The sequence below is a fragment of the Protopterus annectens genome, chromosome 13.part0 (assembly GCF_019279795.1).
Source record: "Protopterus annectens isolate FY-2018-M chromosome 13.part0, PAN1.0, whole genome shotgun sequence".
Lineage (NCBI taxonomy): Eukaryota > Metazoa > Chordata > Ceratodontiformes > Protopteridae > Protopterus > Protopterus annectens.
This window is the reverse complement of record NC_056747.1, coordinates 154,248,477-154,270,488: the sequence shown is the minus strand read 5'-3', so window position 1 is coordinate 154,270,488 and position 22,012 is coordinate 154,248,477. Positions and strand designations below refer to the sequence as shown.

General features: G+C 43.4%; 1 protein-coding gene across 1 annotated transcript in view; it reads left to right on the top strand.

Annotated features, from left to right (window-relative positions):
* Window positions 1-21,387, top strand: part of CPAMD8 (C3 and PZP like alpha-2-macroglobulin domain containing 8) — a 7,231,600-nt gene extending 7,210,213 nt beyond the window's left edge. Inside the window, exon 41 of the mRNA XM_044054766.1 lies at window positions 21,209-21,387. The gene's annotated coding sequence lies outside the window, so the exon portion shown is untranslated. The remainder of the gene's footprint in view (window positions 1-21,208) is intronic.
* The last annotated feature ends 625 nt before the right edge of the window (window positions 21,388-22,012 follow it).

Here is a 22,012-nt window from a genome sequence, read left to right as displayed (position 1 = left end):
CCTCCAGTTGCTACTCTGACAACGGACGCCTCCCTGATCGGGTGGGGGGGCATTATCAGGGCAGAACAGTCCAGGGCATATGGCAACCAGACGAACGCCACTTGCATTTAAATGTTCTAGAGATGAGAGCAGTGCTTTTAGCGTTGCAAGCCCTTCAAGACTCTCTTCCCTTGGGAACGATAGCAATCCAGACGGACAACATGTCTATAGTGTGGTATATCAACAAACAAGGCGGAACCAGGTCCTATCCCCTGTGTCGAGAAGCACTCACTGTGGCAATGGGCGATTTCTTCTCAGCGGTTTCTGATTGCAACGCACATCCCCGGGAGGTCCAATCTTATCGCGGACAAGTTGAGCAGAGCTATCCTCATGCCTCACGAGTGGTCTCTGAAAGATTCTATTTTGGAGAAAATTTTTCTCAAGTGGGGTCAGCCTTGCTGCGACCTTTTTGCTACTCCCCAAAACAGCAAGTGCAGAGAGTATTTCACCCTATTCCCGTTACCAGGCCAGCCCAGCAGAGACGCTCTAGTCCAAGTTTGGCCCCGGGACTTCTGTATGCATTTCCTCCCTTCCCACTAATCTCTCAAGTGATACAGAAAGCTATCGCTCAGAAGGCCTCATTGATCCTCATTGCTCCTTACTGGCCTCGACAGGTTTGGTTCCCCTTTCTACATCAATTTCTGTTGGAGCAACCTTGGCATCTGGACCTAGTTCCAGATCTTTTGATCCATCAGTCGGGTCAGTTACATCGCTCCCTCCCCTCTCTGAACCTCACTGCTTGGTTCCTCCAGTTCCAACCTTAGCCAGGCTTCCTCAAATATCTCACTCTGTTCGAGATATTTTGATAGCTTCCCATAAATCTTCCACTCGGAAGATTTATCTGAGTAAATGGAAACGTTTCGCCTATTGGGCTCAAGGAAGGGACTTAGATCCGTTTACTGCTCCCATCCAAACAGTTCTGGATTTTCTAGCTGAACATTTTCATGCAGGTTCATCTCCTTCTACTCTTAAAGTTCAATTGGCAGCTATATCCAACTTTCATGTGGGCATCTCAGATTCTGCCATCATGTCCCACAAGCTTTGCAAAGCGTTCTTGAAGGGAGTTTTTCTCCTTAAGCCTCCGATAAGAACTCCTCCTCCTTCTTGGGACCTTAATTTAGTTCTCACATCTTTGATTCTTCCCCCTTTTGAACCTGCAGCTTCTTGTTCAATGAAATTGCTATCCTGGAAGACTCTCTTTCTGGTAGCCATTACTTCAGCTAGAAGGGTCTCAGAACTTCATGCACTCAGCACTCGACCACCCTATCTGTTGTTTCATAAGGATAGGGTATCCTTATGGACCAATCCATCCTTCTTACCTAAAGTAGCCTCTGTGGCAAATCTAAATCAAGACATAGACCTCCCTGTGTTTTTTCCTAATTTTTCTAACAGGTCTGAACAAAAATTGCATTGGCTAGATGTTCATCGTCAATTGAGATATTATTTGGACAGGACCAAACAGATCAGAAAAACTGACCAGTTGTTTGTTTCTTATGCAGAAGGTAGAGAGGGCCTTGCAGTTTCTAAGGTATCACTCTCCAGATGGCTAACATCCCTGATTTCCCTTGTGTATGAAATTAGACACCAAAAGTTGCCTAACAAACCTAAGGCTCATTCGACTAGGGCTTTGGCTACCTCTTTAGCTTTCCAAGACAGGCTGCCTATTGATACCATTTGTGCAGCAGCTACATGGGCTACTCCTCACACTTTCATTTCTCATTATAAGTTGGATCTAGCTTCTAGACATAGAGCTAATTTTGGATGTTCTTCATCTCACATTGCTGCAGTCCTTACATATGGGTAGTCCGCTGTCCTCGGTCGGCCCGAATACCAAAGTATTAGGCTGACGTCGGTCATGGGCGCTCAGATCTGACATCAAAGCGTCAGGGTATAAAAGCGCATGACCGACGTCATATCCTCAGTCTTTTTTGCCGCATGGTCCGATGCAGAAGCAGCGTTGCAAGTGCCGTTCGGCGTTCTGAAATTTTCGAATTCCGAGTTTCAGACCGAAACCAAGTTGGGCTAAGTACCCCGTTGGGGAATATTTTTGTTTTTTCTTGCCTCAGTTACTTACCGGATGTCAGAAAAAGTGAATAATTGTATTTCTTGTGGGAAACAGATACCGCATAGGGATTATCACTCTCTTTGCATTCCTTGTTTGGGACTGGACCACGACGTAGTCGGGTGTCGGTTTTGTGCTAGGTTTAATAAGCGCACTATAAAAAGGAGGTTAGATTGTGCTAGGTTAGTCTTTGGTAAGCGGTGTAATTATATTATGCCGTCGGATCCTCCGACGCCCGCTTCCACGAAGAAGCGCAAAGACAAATCCTTAAAACCTAGACAGGTTGATTCATCCGTTTCGGACGCCGGTCCTGCAGAAGCTACTGTAGAGCAGGTGGATCCGGCTGAAGTTTCTGTTGAGTCTCAGGGGGAAACTTTGATTTTGCAGGATGTGGCCTCCCAGGAATCAGGTCAGGCTGAAGGGGCTTCTCAAGTTACTGTTCTCCCTTCTATGCCTAAGGTGGTTAGGCCTTCTGCTTCTATTTCTAGGGCTTCTTCTAAGGGCAGGTCTGTTTTGCCTTCCTCTGGTGTCCCTTCTGGTACATCAGGGTCTGTGCCTAAAAAGCACATGCTTAAAATGGCAGAAGATTTGATTACTTTAATTAGAGGTTCTATGCCCCCTCCTGATAAGAGGCCCAGAGTGGAGCCAGAGTTGGAAAGTTTGGATCAGGCCTCAGATGACTCAGAGTCTTCTGCTGAGGATATTCAAGATTTTCTCCCTTATTCGGATTCTGATGTAGAGGATTCCACTCCTTCTGCTTCTCCTCCAGAGGATTTTTCATTTTCAGAAACTCTGCATTCCATGAGGGAACATTTTAAGTGGGAAGGTCAGGATTTCTCTGATTCACGGAAGAGGCTTAGGGAATTCTTATTTTTACCACAGCATAGACCATTGGCTATACCTCCTGTTTTGGATGTTGTTCAAGATGTTTTCTCGGAGGCTTCCCTTGATCCAGATTCTTTGCCTCCTGCGCCTGTTAAACCGGACAGGTATTACAGGGTGCCTGAGGCTCATAAATATCTGTATAAGAGTCCTAGGGCGGACCCAGAAACTATTAGTCAGGGGCCTAAGGGTGTTAGAGCCTCTGTTGTAAAGAATCCGGTTCCTCTAGATAAGGAAGCTAGAGCTTTGGATAGATGGGGTAAGAAAGTGTATACCTCTTCTACTTTAGCAATGAGGGCTTTAAATTGCCAGTTTCATATGTTGAAGTATCAGAATTTTCTCCTTTCTCAGCTAAAATCTAAAGTGGATGCTTTGGCAGAGGGCATAGAGTGTAAAGAATTGCAGGATTTAGTACATGTCTCTGAACAGGTGGGTAAGCATTCTTTGCAGTGTGGTTTTGATGCTGTACAGGCCTCTTCTAGGGTGGCTGCCACTGGTTCAGTTCTTCGTAGGCACGCCTGGCTTAAGGATCAGAATTTGTCCGAGCATGTTAAAGCTAGAATTCTGGATGCCCCTTTACAGTCTGAAGTTTTATTTGGTCCCCCTGTGGAGTCGGTTTTGAAGAAAATGGAAGACAAGGCTAAGTCTATGCAGACTGTTAAAGATTTTTTGCAGGTGCAACCTCCAAAGTTTAGTAGAAATTGGCCTACTAAGGGGTGGACGTACCCTTCTTCTGATTCTCAGTCTAGGGGTAGATCTAGACGTGGCAGGGGCAGAGCTCACAGTACATTCAGGCCTAGAACTTGGAGTTCGCCTGCACAATCTGCAGGTGAGGGCAGGGGCCAGTCCTTTCGTAAACAGGCCCAATGACCTGCATTTTCAGCTGCCAGATTCCTCTTGCCTGGCAGCTCCTTTGGGAGGAAAGTTAGCACTTTTCAAGCAAAACTGGCTTTTAGTCACCCAGGACAAATGGGTATTGGACATTATAAACCGAGGCTACAAGTTCTATTTCCATACATTGCCTCCTTTCAAAGGCATGCCAGACGTTCCTCCTCGGCAAAGGATAGAGGCTCACAAGCAGATTTCTTTACTTCTTCAAATAGGAGCTATACAGCCAGTTCCTCTGTCAGAAGTGGGCCTAGGATTTTATTCTCGCCTGTTTCTAGTACCAAAGAAAGGGAACACGTGGAGACCAATTTTGGATTTATCTATCCTCAACACTTATCTGGACATTCCAAAGTTCAAAATGCTGACGTTACAGCAGCTTTTACCTCTGTTGGGAAAAGATCACTGGATGGTAACTCTGGATCTCAAAGAGGCTTATCTTCATGTTCCTATCAGGCCCAGTTGCAGGAGGTACCTGCGTTTTCGGGCTGGAAATTTACATTATCAGTTCTCTGCATTGCCCTTTGGCTTATCTACTGCGCCCAGAGTATTCACAAAGGTTCTGGCTCCAGTGATAGCCTTTTTCAGGTTAAGAGGAATACAGATTTATCCTTATTTGGACGATTGCCTGATTATTGCACAAGACAGGGACGAACTTCTTCATCATCTTCAGTATATGATGGTAGTGTTAAGATGCCTAGGGTATTCTGTGAACGAAACAAAGTCCAGTCTAGTACCCTCTCAGGACATGTGCTTTCTGAGTGTGAGACTGAATACAGCTTCCCAGATGGCTTTTTTTTGACCCCGGACAAACAAAGAAGCCTTTCTCTTTATTTCAATCAAATGTCTCTACAGTCCAGGCTGACTGCAAGGACAGTCCTTCAAGCCTTGGGGTTCATGGCATCTTGTATTCTGGTGCTTCCCAATGCCAAACTGCATATGAGGAAGCTTCAATGGTATCTCAAAAATGTATGGACACAACACTGCCAAGATCTAGACACTGTCATTCCGATAATTCCTTGCATTCAGAAGGAATTTTTGTGGTGGGCTCAGGAATGTCACCTAAACAAGGGACTCTCTGTGACCCGACCAGAGGCGAGTCAGATTCTAACGACAGATGCCTCGGACAAGGCTTGGGGAGCACACCTCAATGGAAAATGGGTGCAAGACACGTGGCCTGTCAGACTTCTACATTTACATATCAACTTGAAGGAGATGTTAGCAGTCCAATTTGCATTGATGGCTTTCAAGGATTTACTTCACCCAGGGCAGGTGTTGATTCAAACAGACAACACTACTGTCATGTGGTACATCAACAAGCAAGGGGGAACCCATTCGTACCCTCTTTGCAGGCAAGCGATGATTTTGTGGGAGACTGCTCTCAGTTTACACCTCAATCTTCAGGCAAGGTTTCTACCAGGAGCACAGAACTCCTTAGCAGATGTGTTGAGCAGACAAATAGTGGATCCTCACGAGTGGAAACTGGATCCTCATGTATTTCAAAAGTTGACAGTGTTATGGGGAACTCTAGACATAGATCTGTTCGCTTCTCCACTAAATTACCAGTTGCCAAGGTTTTGCACAAAAATGTTTCATCCCACAGCTTGGAAGGTGGATGCTCTTTCTTTCAGTTGGAACAATCTTCATGTCTATGCCTTTCCACCTCTGCCTCTCATTCCCAAGGTACTCTTGAAGGCCAGAAAAGACAAGCCATCCATGATTCTGATAGCGCGGATTGGCCTCGACAGCATTGGTACCCTCTACTGAGGAATTTAGTACGGCCGCCTCCATGGCCTCTGCCTTTGATTCCGCATCTTTTGTCTCAGGAAGGCAATCACTTCCTCAATGTCAAGATTCAGTCTCTGCATCTAACAGCCTGGCATATTCTGTTTTAGACCCTGGAGGGTCTCAGCTTCCACAACAAGTTTTGAATGTTATTTTGGAGGCCAGAAGGCCTAGTACAAGGAAAGTGTACGCTGATAAATGGAGGAGATTTTTTATTTGGAGCAAAGCGAAGGACTTTGATGTTTCCAAGCCTAATTTAAGTGTTTCTCTTCAATATCTTACTGAGTTATTGGACAAGGGTTTGTCTTTCTCCTCGATTAAGGTTCATGCTGCAGCCATTTCTGCTCACTATGACTGTGACCCTCCTTTATTTTCTCATCCTTTGTTTAAGCAATTTCTTAGAGGGGCAAAGAACATAAGACCCCCACGTAGAGCTCCTACTCCTGCTTGGGATCTCAATTTTGTGTTGGAAAAACTTACTCTACAACCTTTTGAGCCTGCAGCTACTGCCGAGTTAAAGTATTTATCATGGAAGACTGCTTTTTTGTTGGCCATTACCTCTGCAAGACGGGTTTCTGAATTACAGGCCCTTATGGCAGTGGAACCTTTCCTGATTTTTCATAAGGATAGGGTATCTTTGCGTACTAATCCTTCCTTTATGCCTAAAGTGGTTTCTAGTGTGGCCTTGAACCAAACTATTCATTTGCCTACTTTTTATGCAAACCCCCAAAATAAAGGGGAGAAGATTTTGTATACTTTGGATATTCACAGGCAGTTGTGTTATTATTTGAGCAGAACCAAGGGGTTCAGGCAGTCTCAGCAGTTGTTTGTTTCTTTTGCTTTGGGTTCTCAGGGAAAACCTGTTTCAAAACAAACTATTTCTAAATGGATTGGTTCTTGTATTTCTTTCTGTTATTCCCATCATGGTAAGGAGATTCTGGCTGGAATCAGACCTCATTCCACTAGAGCTACTGCCACTTCTACTGCCTTTCTAAGGGGGGTAGCTACAAAAGATATTTTGGAAGCAGCCACTTGGAGTTCAGTTCACACTTTTTCTAAACATTACCACCTTCCTCTTTATTCTAAGTCTAGGGCTGGATTTGCCACTGCAATATTACAGGGCATTTTAGCAGCCCCTAATGCTTTATGATTTTGCCATCCTCCCTTTACCTCTGCTTTGGGATTCTACCCATATGTAAGGACTGCAGCAATGTGAGATGAAGAACATAGTACAGTTTTGTACCTACCATAAATGTAGATGTTCGAAGATCCACATTGCTGCAGTCCAATTTACCCTCCCTCCTTCCCCTCTGTAGTTTGGCATGGCTTTATGGTTTGGGTGATGGTGGTTGTTGGGCATGTTTTTGGGAGGTATCCTGTTTTTGGGCTGTGGCCTTTCTTTTTAGGGCCTTCTGACATCTGGGGCAAGAAAAGACTGAGGATATGACGTCAGTCATGCGCTTTTATACCCTGACGCTCTGATGTCAGATCTGAGCGCCCATGACCGACGTCAGCCTAATACTTTGGTATTCGGGCTGACCGAGGACAGCGGACTACCCATATGTAAGGACTGCAGCAATGTGGATCTTCGAACATCTACATTTATGGTAGGTACAAAACTGTACTTTCCACTGTTCTCAAGAGTCTGTTCCGATAGGCCACCCGGGACAAGGTGCTAGGGATGCGGTCCCATCCAGCAAGAATGAAGGCGAGATAGACAACTTAACATATAGAAGTTATGTTCTTACCATAACGTTCCATGTTAGTTGTCTTCTTCTCGCCTTGTCTTCTTCTCGCCTTCTTTCTTGCGTCCCACCCTCCTTCCCCCTAGCCTGGACAGACCTAGAGGAGTTTGATTGTGACCTCACTTTCTTCCACCTCTATTGTATATGTATATGCTATACTTTGTATATATCCCTTCATCAGGTTTCAGGTCACCTTCTTCCTCTCCTTTTATAGAGGTGGTGTTCCCTGTTCCAGTAGTTCTGGATTTATTATTGGCTGGGCCTAGCTTACAAACGAGATCTGAGGTAATACCGCCTAGCATTGTGGGATATAAGATGAGCCTCGAGCCGGTGGAACCAACTCTCGAGCTTTTAGAGTGGCCGAGTCGGAGCCGAGGTCGGCTCCGAACCCATCTAGCAAGAAAGAAGGCGAGAAGAAGACAACTAACATGGAACGTTATGGTAAGAACATAACTTCTATTTTCTGCCCATTTATACCTTATGATTTGATTGAAAATGTACTTAAGAAAACTGTGAAATTATCCATGGGACCAGACAACATTCCAACTACACTGGTGATAAAATTTCCTTTAGTTCTTAATTATATACTACATAAAATATTTAAGAAACTGCTAGCTAATTGTAAAATTCCATTGCTGCGGGAAAAAAACTATCACCTCACCATTTGTTTAAAAAAGGTAAACTAGATGTGGCTGATCTCTTCTCTATGTAATTGTTCTGTAGATAGGCCACTAAGGGTCTACTTTATTTCACTGAAAGCACATTTCACTGAAACTCAGTTGCCTGTGCACAATTCACTGAAAGCTCATTTCACTGAAACTCATTTCGTTGAAAGTTATATATGGCCTTTTCCCCACTGTAGTGCAATCCTGGAGTTAGTATATAAAGTAAGGGGGAGTGTGTTGGGGGCATAGCCCCCCACCTATTTTAAATGTTTAACACCATAGATATGGATACTTACAAGTCCAATGAATAACTCTTTCTGGAAGACAATATATAACCAAACTATGTGGGGGGGGGGGGCGTAGCCCCCCACACGTCCCTTACTTTATATACTAACTCCAGGATCGCACTACAGTGGGGAAAAGGCCATATATAACTTTCAACAAAATGAGTTTCAGTCAAATGAGTTTTCAGTGAAATGAGCTTTCAGTGAATTGTGTGCAGGCAATTGAGTTTCAGTGAAATAAGCTTTCAGTGAAATGAAGTAGACCCGCCACTAGATCTTAGTACAACCCCACTTTTAAATTTCCAGTACTCTATTCCATACTATTATCCAGTTGCACTTAGTCAACTTTATTTTGTATGAGAATTAGTCTCCCATCTGTAGTTCCCCTGACACGTTCTAACCGCATTCTCTTCAAAACTCAGACCCTACTCTACACTTGGTATCTCACTCACCTTGTGCTTACTGCAGCTTTGTTTTCTTAACAGAGGGATTTCTTTACCGATTATTTTTTGTTGAATTTTTATTTCTCCTGTTGACTATTTCTCCTTCTTAGCTCTACCCACTCCGTTCGCCCTCAGGGCTCACTCCGCTCCCCTACCCTGCCCCCACTACTTCCACATTTGTAGCTACATAGCCACTCCCTCAAACAGATACAGCCTTTCAAAACACACCTCTTTGTTAACATTCCCCTCCCTCACTGCAGTTATTCTACTCTGCCCCTCACTCTAATTATCTTGCCCCCCCCCAAATTACATCTAACCTATGTAACAGAACCCATCTAATCTCCTATACCTGTTCCTCCTTGTATCACACCATACCTCCACTCTACACAACAGCTATGTATTCTATACTTACAAAGCTAATACTCGCAATACTGCTTCTCTCCTCCCTCTTCCTTCTACGCCACCTTACCTGCTTTCCCGACATCACTCATTCTCCTTCCTTCTGTATAACCTCTTCTCATGCCAAAAAAACCTCCCTCTACTCTGGCTTCATTTCCTCATATCTCTGTCATCCCTATGATTATCTCGTCTTTAACAGAAAGCATCTTGTCACATGTAACATAGCTTTCATTCCTCAAAATCCATATCCCATTCTCTCCCACCCTTTCAACCTCAGCTCTGGGAGCTCTACAAAACATCTATCCCTTCTTCTTGAACTAATCTCTATCCTCCTGTCCAGAGACTTTCACCCAAACCCTGGCCCCCCTGTCAACCAAAATACCAACTCAACCAAAACTTCTTCACCCTTCCTCCACAAATCTTTCCTTTCCACTGCCATCAATGCCCAAAGCCTTTGTAATAAACTACCCAACTTCCACACCTGGCTCTCCCATAACCAACCCAACATTGTATCAGTCTCTGAAACATGGCTCATATCACACCTAAAAGACACTGAAATCACTCCTCCCAACTATCGAATCATAAGACATGATAGAATACAAAAGAAAGGAGGTGGAGTAGTCCTACTCTTTTCTTCCACTCTAACCATGACACCCTATACCAACCCTATACCTCAATTATCTACAGCCAAATTAACCTTGGACCTCCTAAAAATTAATAACCAAAAAAAAACACAGTTTTAGCTGCCCTATATAATCCACCCAGTAACAACATCCCCATACTTGAAGATATCCTTTCTAGGTTCTCATCTAATATAAGTAATGAAACAATTATAATTGGGGATGTTAACATCAACTGGACTTCTGTTCACTCAGGCAACACTTCCCAGAGCATAAACCTCTACAATTTCTCCCAATTAATAAAAACTCCTACTAGAGCTAACAAACATAACTCCTCTGGCAGCATTCTAGACTGGATATTAGTTTCACATCTCAACAATATATGTGACAGTGGCACAGTGCCCATCTCACTTAGCGATCACCTCCCAGCCTTCATACGTCGCTCACCCTCTTCCTTTCAACTTCAACATAATTATATTTTAACCCGTAACCTCAAAAACTTCAAACCTAAATCATTCTCTGATCACTTGAAACAAATTAACTGGAACCCTCTAAAAACTCTTCAACTATACCACTCTATGACATACTTTAATACCTCATTCATCAACATACTTAACAGCTTAGCTCCACCTAGAACTAAAAGAGTGAAATCCAAAACTGCCCCCTGGCTTTCTAAAGAAATAATATCCCTCACGCATACCCATGATAAATCATGGAAACTCTACCAAAAATACAAAAGACGTAGCTCCCTTACAGAATTCAAAGAACTCCGTAATAGAGTTAAAAAACTAATTGCTTCCGACTGCAAGAATTACTACTCGAAGTTTCAAAACAGTCACAAATCTAACCCCAAGAAATTTTGTAGTAGTATCTCTGCCCTCCTTAGTCCTGGCAGAAAAGACAATCCTTGCCCTGACCCTAACTCCTCTGATCACATCATAGCCTCTAAATTGAACTACTTCTTCATAGACTCTGTAGCCAAGCTTACCACAACTTTCCATAACAACTCATTACCTCTATCCACTTCTCTCACACATGACTCATCTTCATGTACCTCCATCACCAGCCAACCCCGCTTCATCCTCAAACCCATTCCTGTCAACACTATAAAAAACTCCTCCAAAAACTTAAACCATGTTCTAATGCCCCAGACAACATACCATCTAACTTCCTCTAGTAAACTGCTGATGGCGTAGCTCTCCCAATCTGCATTCTAATCAATCATTCTATCCAAGAAACCTATGTACCCCTCCACAGGAAAAAAAGCCTTCATCATTCCCTTTCATAAAGGGGGCAACAGTATGGATATCTCCAATTTCTGCCCCATAGCCATTATCTCCCCTTTCACCAAAATTCTTGAAAAATGTATTCACCTGCAGCTTTTACCTTACCTCCTAGATAACCATCTGCTAACTCCAATGCAACACAGTTTCAGACCTGGACACAGTACCACCACAGCCCTTCTACCCTTCCTTAACAACATTAACCACATTCACAACTCTGGAAATATTGTAGCTACCCTTCTCCTTGACCTATCTAAAGCCTTTGATATCATTTTCCATAGCCTACTTTTGTCTAAACTCTCTCAACTTAATCTCTCCTCCTCTTCCATCAATTGTTTCTCCACTTACCTCTCAAACAGGCAGCAAGCAGTCAAGTGGAATAACTAACTGTACCTCTTCTTACTTTGACTCTCTGACAGGCATCCCCCAAGGCTCTATCCTGGGACTATTACTATTCAACATCTTCATTAACGACTTTCATTACTGTGTCCTAAACACTAAACTAGTCCAATACGCAGATGACTGTACTATCATTTGCTCTGCCAATTCTCTCCCCAAACTAATGTATTTAACTCATGTCACCTTTAACAGTATGGAGACATGGATGCTTTTAATAATCACCTATCTCTGAATGTATCTAAAACCAAAATTATCATCTTTACCCCATGTAAGAATACAAAAATAGACAAAAACTCCTCCTCTATAGTAAGCCAAAACATGGCTCTTATTGAAATAGTTCCCTACACTAAACTTCTGGGTGTTCACATTGATGAACAACTAAAGTTTGACATAAGTTCATAGGTTGGTACTAGGCTATCGGTCCTAGGGCCTGTACAAGCCAAGCCATAACAATTCACTGGCTATTTCTTCCCACAATATTTACTTCCCTGGACCCCTGTCTAGCAGGGCAACTGACGTGATCCCCGGAGTGAATTTCTTATCTCCCATCCAGTCACCAAAGTTCCTTTTGAAGACGGCCAAAGAGGCGCTCTGCTTGACATGTTTGGGCAGTCTTTTCCAGAGTCTGGGGAGTCTCTGGGTCAGGAACCTATACCTCCAGTATGTTTTGTTCATTGTGATGACAAGGTTTAGATCCCTGGAGCATGTGGCACTGAGGAATTGGGATTTCTTTAAGGGTAGCATGTCCACTAGCTCTGTGTTTGACATGGCCTTGTATGTTAATCAGAGATTGCCTCTGAGTAAGCGATATGTGACAGAGTATAGCTGGAGTTTTTTTAGATGGTCAGCATAGGGCATCTGCTTTAGGCCTGTGATTCTTTTAGTGAGGTATTTCTGCAGCCTTTCCAGTTGTTGCAGATGTCTTGAGAGGTACATACCAAATGGGTCATTGTATTCTATAATGGGTCTAATGAGAGATGAGTACAGTGGGACAATGACCTCCTTTTTTCTGGATGAAAAGCCCTTAGTGATGAGGTGTGCTGCATAGAAAGATTTCCTGACTGTTGTGGCAATGTGTTTATCAAAGGTGAGACCACTGTCCACCTGTGTCCCTAAGTCTCTTCTCATACTTTCGGTGGTTAGTGTACTGCCACCTTTGTGGTAATTCACAGGTACATGTTTTTTCCCAAAAGGGATAACTATACATTTCTTGGCATTGAGCTTGAGCCCATGGCTCTGGCACCAAGCATCTGTTTCTGTAAGGCCCTTTTGTAGAATATCCACATCATTTGGGGATTCAGTAATGGCTCCCAGTTTGCAGTCATCTGCAAACTTTGTTAGCCAGAGTCCCTTAATGTTGGCCTGTTATTCAAAGAAGTAGATGCCAAACAAGAGCGGCCTAGGATTGAACCCTGAGGTACTCCACTTGTTACTTGTCTGGAGCTGGATTTGAAGTCAGCTACTTTTACAATGTGGGTTCTGTCAGTAAGCCAGTTGGCAATCCATCGAGTTATGTAGGGGTTAATGCCCAGCTTAGTAAGTTTATCTATGATTCCAGATTGGGGGATAGTGTTGAAGGCCTTGGCGAGGTCCAGATAGGCTGTGTGGACCGCCTTACCCTCTTCCACAGCTCTGGAGACTGATTCAGAGAAGTCAATCAGGTTCAGGAGACAAGATCGTCCCTTCATGAGCCCAAACTGGGTGGGGTCCAGTGTTTGAAGGTTGCCAAAGCAACATCAAGAAAACCCACCAGAAGCTCGGCTTGGAATGCTTTATCGTCATAATCGCTTCCTTATCCCATCATCCAGGCTTACCCTCTTTAACACCTACTTCCTTCCCTCCCTCATGTACAGTGCCCCTCTTCTTACCCATCTATAAGCCACCCTTAAGGACAAACTGGCATCCTGTTACAATAAAATCACCAAGTGTGCCACCAGTTCCAAATCCTCCTCACACCATTGCATTGTCTTGCAGTCCTTAAACTGGCTGGAACTCCCCAACAATCTCCTTTACATTCAGCTCTGTACTGCTCACAAACTTATTTTTAAGCCAACACAATGCCCCTCTCTCTCTCCTCCATACTTACTATGCATCTCCCTGATCGAACCCTCAGATGCAAAAATCAGAATATCCTCAAAGTATACAAACCCTTATGTACTTCTGGGCAATTTCTACAATTTTCTGTAGCATGTAAATGGAATTCTCTTCCTCCCCATATCTGAACCACCCAGAACCTCTCCTCTTTTAAGACCTTACTCCACTCCCATCTCTCTCCTTCATGGGAATGCTCCTGCTCTCACCCTTCCTAACCTCCTCCCTGCTACCCCCACAACCCCACTACCCCCACTTCCTCTAACCTTTCTCACCCGTAACTCTACTAATACAAGACTGCTTCCTCCTTTACTTCTCTCTGACTATTTTTACTGCCTCCTATGCCTTATACCGCATAGGCATTTCTAATCCACCCCAAATTTTTAATTCCATCATCTCAGGTTGTTCAAAACCAATTATTTTTCTGTACTATAAAGATACATTGATACTACTAACACTACAGCAACTTGATCTTTGTCAGTATTAGAACAGTATAATATATTAGAGTCGTGTAATGCTTTTTACTTAACTTCTGATGATACTGATTATATAATTGCTTCATATTAATTCTGTATTAATTGATATTTTATTGTTGTAGATTTTTGTTTTGTTTTGCTTTGGTTTGTTCTGATTTCAGTTTATAGGTCTGTAAATGGAGCATGTTAAGTTGTCAATCTCGCCTTCATTCTTGCTTGATGGGTTCGGAGCCGATCCCTCGGCTCCGACTCGGCACTTGCTTTAGCTCGAGAACTCCTTTTACCAGCTCGAGGCAGCCCCATATCCCATGATGCAAGGCAGGAAGTACCCAGATCTCGTTTGCCGCTTCGCTTGGGAGGTCTTCTCTTTACCAGCTCCTGGTAAGTAATTCACTTTTGTGACATTTAAGCCCCTTTTTACTTAAAAACTTTTTATATTTGATAGTTTAACTTTAAACTTAATTTTTCTGACAGAAATCCCTGTCTCTTTTAAATTTTTAGTCAGTTAATTTCCTTTCCCATCCCCCTGTTAGGGTGTGTGTGTTGGTTTAATTTACTATATCCCTTTTGGGATTAATTTAATTTAATTGGACTGGTGTGTGTGTGTTTTTGGGCACCATGTCTAAAGAGAGGGTTTCAGGTTTTAAGAAGTGTGACTCGTGCTGTCAGAAGATGTCTCTGACAGACGGTCACACTTCTTGCCTATACTGTTTAGGCCCTCTTCACCTGCAGGACTCCTGTGCTATTTGTCACTCCTTCAGCCAGAGAGTCCTGCAGGAGAGAATAAGTTGATTCTGAGGGTCTTCTTAAGCCGGAGGGCTCTCCGGCCAAGTCGGCCCCACAAAATCAACAAAATCTGCCAAGACCCAGGCTTCTGTTTCTAAGCCTGTGGCCTCGGCTCCGACTCGTATAGAGTCGAGATCGGCTCGGCTGGAGCCGATTCTGGATCTACTAAGCCTTCGCGCCGATGGCTATCGGTGCCGAATCTCTTTGACCACTGTGGGGTTGGTTCCGACCGCTCCGACACCCACGTGACCGCATCGGTGTCGGCTCCGATCGGCTCCGACACCCATGTGGCACAGGCATCGGTGTCGGCTCCGATCGGCTCCGGCACCGTTACTTTGGTGGCTGTATCGGCTCCGGCTGGAGCCGGTACATCGAGCGCTCTGCCGGCTCCGAAATCGGTGCCGACAGGATCAATAATATCGGCTCCGATGACCCATTCCAGGAAGAGGTCGAGGTCTCCTTCCTTGGAGCCGATACTTTCGGCTCCGGCCTCCCTCTTCTATCGGAGCGGAGCCATCGGAGCCGATCTTCAAGGTCATCCAGGTTGTCAGACCATGACCTAGAGAGAGTGGTCAGTAGATTGCTCAAGTCACAGGTACTGGCCCAAATGCTACACAGTCCGCCTCAGCAGACGACTGTTGGTCCACACCCCGTTACAGTTCCTCCTTCAACTCTACCCCAGAGTTTGGAGTTGGATTCTTCGGCAGGGTTACTGCTACGGCTGGAGGACGGATACCCCTTCTGTTCCTTCAGCCCCTACTCTTATCTCCTCTTCCTTAGAGGGATTCGTGGTCGGGCTTCCATGGTCTCCTCCGAGGGGGTGAGTGGCATCGGACCCTTGTCCGAACCCGCTCTTCCCCTTGGAGCCTCGGCCTTGGTGAGCTCGGCTCCGACATCTGCCTCGGAGACTTCCCTTTCGGTGGCCCCTGGAGTTCCTAGCTCTTCGGAGCGGGGTCTCTCGGACCTGCCTGGGAGGGGAGCATTCGAGGTGATGAAGAGTGTACTGGCCACTGGTATCAGTCAGCAGTCTCTTCCCGTAGCTCCTCCCTCTATTGTACCTGTTGACATCTCTGCCACTTCTCTTGCCACAGGACCCAGAGATCCTCCGCCTCAGGTTTCCCCATTGGGAATTCCCTCTTCCGAGGATTCTCCTGATGTTTCGGGAGATCCTCCTAGGAAGAGGACTTGTAAGAGGAAGCATGTAGACTCCCCTGAGTCTGTCACTTCGGATACTGACTTTGATGAGTCAGAGGGATCCCCTAGATCCCCCTCTGAGGATGTCTCCTTCTCAGACATCCTAGAACTTCTGAAACAGAGGGGAAACTGGCCCTCCAACAATCCCTCTGAGGATGAGTCAGTATACCTAGAGGCGTTTGGATCTCGGCCCTCCACCTCCTGGGTGTCTCCGCCTTTCGACCCCCTTATGCAGGTTATAGCACGAAAGGCGTGGACAGCTCCTGACTCTGTAGAGCCAGTCCCTAGGAGGCCTTCTAAATTTATAACTGCCCCTAGTGACAAACAATTCCTTAAAAAGGGTATCCCCGCTGATGCCATGGTGGTGGCTGCCACCAAAAGGAACTTGCAGATCCTTCCGTGCCCGTCCATCCTCCAATCTCAACAATATATGTGACAGTGGCACAGTGCCCATCTCACTTAGCGATCACCTCCCAGCCTTCATACGCCGCTCACCCTCTTCCTTTCAACTTCAACATAATTATATTTTAACCCGTGAACCTCAAAAACTTCAAACCTAAATCATTCTCTGATCACTTGAAACAAATTAACTGGAACCCTCTAAAAACTCTTCAACTATACCACTCTATGACATACTTTAATACCTCATTCATCAACATACTTAACAGCTTAGCTCCACCTAGAACTAAAAGAGTGAAATCCAAAACTGCCCCCTGGCTTTCTAAAGAAATAATATCCTCGACGCATACCCATGATAAATCATGGAAACTCTACCAAAAATACAAAAGACGTAGCTCCCTTACAGAATTCAAAGAACTCCGTAATAGAGTTAAAAAACTAATTGCTTCCGACTGCAAGAATTACTACTCGAAGTTTCAAAACAGTCACAAATCCAACCCCAAGAAATTTTGTAGTAGTATCTCTGCCCTCCTTAGTCCTGGCAGAAGAGGCAATCCTTGCCCTGACCCTAACTCCTCTGATCACATCATAGCCTCTAAATTGAACTACTTCTTCATAGACTCTGTAGCCAAGCTTTACCACATCTTTTCATAACAACTCATTAGCTCTATCCACTTCTCTCACCCATGACTCATCTCCTTATACCACCATCACTAGCCACCCGCCTCCTTTCATCCTCAAACCCATTCCTGTCAACACTATAAAAAACTCCTCCAAAAACAAAAATCAAGTTCTAATGCCCCAGACAACTTACCATCTAACTTCAAGTTAGCAGCTGATGGCATAGCTCTCCCAATCTGCAGTCTAATCAATCATTCTATCCAAGAATCCTATGTACCCCTCCACAGGAAAAAAAGCCTTCATCATTCCCTTTCATAAAGGGGGCAACAGTATGGATATCTCCAATTTCTGCCCCATAGCCATTATCTCCCCTTTCACCAAAATTCTTGAAAAATGTATTCACCTGCAGCTTTTACCTTACCTCCTAGATAACCATCTGCAAACTCCAACACAACACGGTTTCAGACCCAGACACAGTACCACCACAGCCCTTCTATCCTTCCTTAATAACATCAACCACGCTCACAACTCTGGAAATATTGTAGCCACCCTTCTCCTTGGCTTATCTAAGGACTTCAATACCATTTCCCATAGCCTACTTTTGTCTAAACTCTCTCAACTTAATCTCTCCTCCTCTTCCATCAATTGTTTCTCCACTTACCTCTCAAACAGGCAGCAAGCAGTCAAGTGGAATAACTAACTGTACCTCTTCTTACTTTGACTCTCTGACAGGCATCCCCCAAGGCTCTATCCTGGGACTATTACTATTCAACATCTTCATTAACGACTTTCATTACTGTGTCCTAAACACTAAACTAGTCCAATACGCAGATGACTGTACTATCATTTGCTCTGCCAATTCTCTCCCCAAACTAATGTATTTAACTCATGTCACCTTTAACAGTATGGAGACATGGATGCTTTTAATAATCACCTATCTCTGAATGTATCTAAAACCAAAATTATCATCTTTACCCCATGTAAGAATACAAAAATAGACAAAAACTCCTCCTCTATAGTAAGCCAAAACATGGCTCTTATTGAAATAGTTCCCTACACTAAACTTCTGGGTGTTCACATTGATGAACAACTAAAGTTTGACATAAGTTCATAGGTTGGTACTAGGCTATCGGTCCTAGGGCCTGTACAAGCCAAGCCATAACAATTCACTGGCTATTTCTTCCCACAATATTTACTTCCCTGGACCCCTGTCTAGCAGGGCAACTGACGTGATCCCCGGAGTGAATTTCTTATCTCCCATCCAGTCACCAAAGTTCCTTTTGAAGACGGCCAAAGAGGCGCTCTGCTTGACATGTTTGGGCAGTCTTTTCCAGAGTCTGGGGAGTCTCTGGGTCAGGAACCTATACCTCCAGTATGTTTTGTTCATTGTGATGACAAGGTTTAGATCCCTGGAGCATGTGGCACTGAGGAATTGGGATTTCTTTAAGGGTAGCATGTCCACTAGCTCTGTGTTTGACATGGCCTTGTATGTTAATCAGAGATTGCCTCTGAGTGCGATATGTGACAGAGTATAGCTGGAGTTTTTTTAGATGGTCAGCATAGGGCATCTGCTTTAGGCCTGTGATTCTTTTAGTGAGGTATTTCTGCAGCCTTTCCAGTTGTTGCAGATGTCTTGAGAGGTACATACCAAATGGGTCATTGTATTCTATAATGGGTCTAATGAGAGATGAGTACAGTGGGACAATGACCTCCTTTTTTCTGGATGAAAAGCCCTTAGTGATGAGGTGTGCTGCATAGAAAGATTTCCTGACTGTTGTGGCAATGTGTTTATCAAAGGTGAGACCACTGTCCACCTGTGTCCCTAAGTCTCTTCTCATACTTTCGGTGGTTAGTGTACTGCCACCTTTGTGGTAATTCACAGGTACATGTTTTTTCCCAAAAGGGATAACTATACATTTCTTGGCATTGAGCTTGAGCCCATGGCTCTGGCACCAAGCATCTGTTTCTGTAAGGCCCTTTTGTAGAATATCCACATCATTTGGGGATTCAGTAATGGCTCCCAGTTTGCAGTCATCTGCAAACTTTGTTAGCCAGAGTCCCTTAATGTTGGCCTGTTATTCAAAGAAGTAGATGCCAAACAAGAGCGGCCTAGGATTGAACCCTGAGGTACTCCACTTGTTACTTGTCTGGAGCTGGATTTGAAGTCAGCTACTTTTACAATGTGGGTTCTGTCAGTAAGCCAGTTGGCAATCCATCGAGTTATGTAGGGGTTAATGCCCAGCTTAGTAAGTTTATCTATGATTCCAGATTGGGGGATAGTGTTGAAGGCCTTGGCGAGGTCCAGATAGGCTGTGTGGACCGCCTTACCCTCTTCCACAGCTCTGGAGACTGATTCAGAGAAGTCAATCAGGTTCAGGAGACAAGATCGTCCCTTCATGAGCCCAAACTGGGTGGGGTCCAGTGTTTGAAGGTTGCCAAAGCAACATCAAGAAAACCCACCAGAAGCTCGGCTTGGAATGCTTTATCGTCATAATCGCTTCCTTATCCCATCATCCAGGCTTACCCTCTTTAACACCTACTTCCTTCCCTCCCTCATGTACAGTGCCCCTCTTCTTACCCATCTATAAGCCACCCTTAAGGACAAACTGGCATCCTGTTACAATAAAATTGCCAAGTTTGCCACCAGTTCCAAATCCTCCTCACACCATTGCATTGCCTTGCAGTCCCTAAACTGGCAGGAACTCCCCAACCATCTCCTTTACATTCAGTTCTCTACAGTTTACAAGCTTATCTTTAAGCCAGTACAATGCCCCTCTCTCTCCTCCATACCTACTATGCATCTCCTTGATCGATCCCTCACATCCAAAAATCAGAATATCCTCAAAGTATACAGACCCATATGTACGTCTGGGCAATTTCTACTGTCATTTTCTCTAGCATGTAAATGGAATTATCTTCCTCTCCATATTCGTACCACCCAGAACCTCTCCTCTTTTATGATCTTACTCCAGTCCCATTTCTCTTCTTCTTGGGAATGCTCCTGCTCTCACCCCTCCTAACCTCCTTCCTACTATCCCCACAACCCCCAATACCCACACTTCCTCTAACCTTTTTCACCCATAACTCTACTAATACAAGACTGCTTCCTCCTTTACTTCTCTCTGACTATTTTTACTGCCTCCTATGCCTTATACCGCATAGGCATTTCTAATCCACCCCAAATTTTTAATTCCATCATCTCAGGTTGTTCAAAACCAATTATTTTTCTGTACTATAAAGATACATTGATACTACTAACACTACAGCAACTTGATCTTTGTCAGTATTAGAACAGTATAATATATTAGAGTCGTGTAATGCTTTTTACTTAACTTCTGATGATACTGATTATATAATTGCTTCATATTAATTCTGTATTAATTGATATTTTATTGTTGTAGATTTTTGTTTTGTTTTGCTTTGGTTTGTTCTGATTTCAGTTTATAGGTCTGTAAATGGAGCTTTTCTCGCCAAGCCTCCATTGAAAAGGGCTTATCTTGGCCCAGTGGACTCTCCCGGTTAACGAACTGCAAATAAATAAATAATTATAGACCAGTTAGTGTTACTTAAGTAATTTTTAAATGCTTTGAGAAATGTCTGTTGAGCTGACTTTCTGACAAACCCATTCAGGACTGACATATACAAACATAGATTTAGTGCTGGGAAGTCTACACTAACAAATCTGGTTGAATTCTGTAATCAGGTTACACTTTGTCATGGTTTCAAAGTGGGAGCTACTTTCTTCGTTTTAGACAAAGCTTTTGGCAGTTTACTCTACAAATCTATTAATAATGCTTTAAAGAGCTACAGGTGGTTGTCTGATAGAACTCAGTGTGTTTCTGTTCTGAAAAGGGTACACCCTATAATCAGGCTGTGTCATGCAGAGTTATATTTAATTCAGGTATCCATTTTTTGCATGCTTGTATCACTTGAGAGAATCACAAAGATAAGACCAGTCTTCATCTGTCACTCGCAGACTTAATTGTTTGGGCTTAGTGGGCATCTGCTCTTTTACGAGTTACATGTGCAGAGAGATGAACTGCTACGTACATTGTAATTATACTTTTAAAACCAAACAGATCTAGCAGTAATGTGTGAAACATTGAACGGATTATGGAGTAATGTATTTATTTTTGTTTTCTCTTTACAGAATGGAATTAAAGTTGGAAAACAAGAGGATCAAAAAGTAATTAATGTATATGTTTGTCATTATACAGGACTTACTAGAAAAAACAAAGTAGTTTGTAATACACGATATAAAATGTTTAATTTGTATAAATACTCTTTCCTTAAGTAGTACTTTTGTTTACTGTTCTCTGTTTGTTTGTTGTAATCTGATAAATAAAAATTATTTATGTTTCTATTTAATCCAGTCACTAATTTTTATATCTTTTTTTCTCATAGCTTTCAATATGCATAGAAAAGAGGTTGCAACAAGGTTTAAATCATATGGAGAACATGCACATAAGATAGCCTGTCACCTTTTTTATTGGAAAGTCCTTGCTTGTTATTAAGTTCTTAAAGGAGTTTTTTTTGTTGTTTTTTTTTTGTAGCATAGCCATTTAATACAGGTCAGTTGTCTTCCCGAAATGTCCCTCTGGACACTTTTTTGTAATTGTACTCTATCATATTCCAAACATGTTACATTTGGTTACATCACAAGTTCCCAAGTCTTTATTCTAACCCATATATTTGGTTTTGGCAACTCCAGCACTAGAATTGTACGTCTTGTAAAGATCTGTAGTTAGCTTATTTTGTACCTCGGTCAGTCCTTCTCTAGGTGCCCCCTCAACCAAATTTGAGGACCAGTTTCATTCTCAGTGAAGGAAAAATAGAAGGCAACCATGCTGCAGAGTAAAACATAAAAATCAAAATACAGAGTGACATTATTACAACAAATATAATATGCTGTATATACAACATGTACAAAGTTTTATGTTAGTTCTTTGTAAGG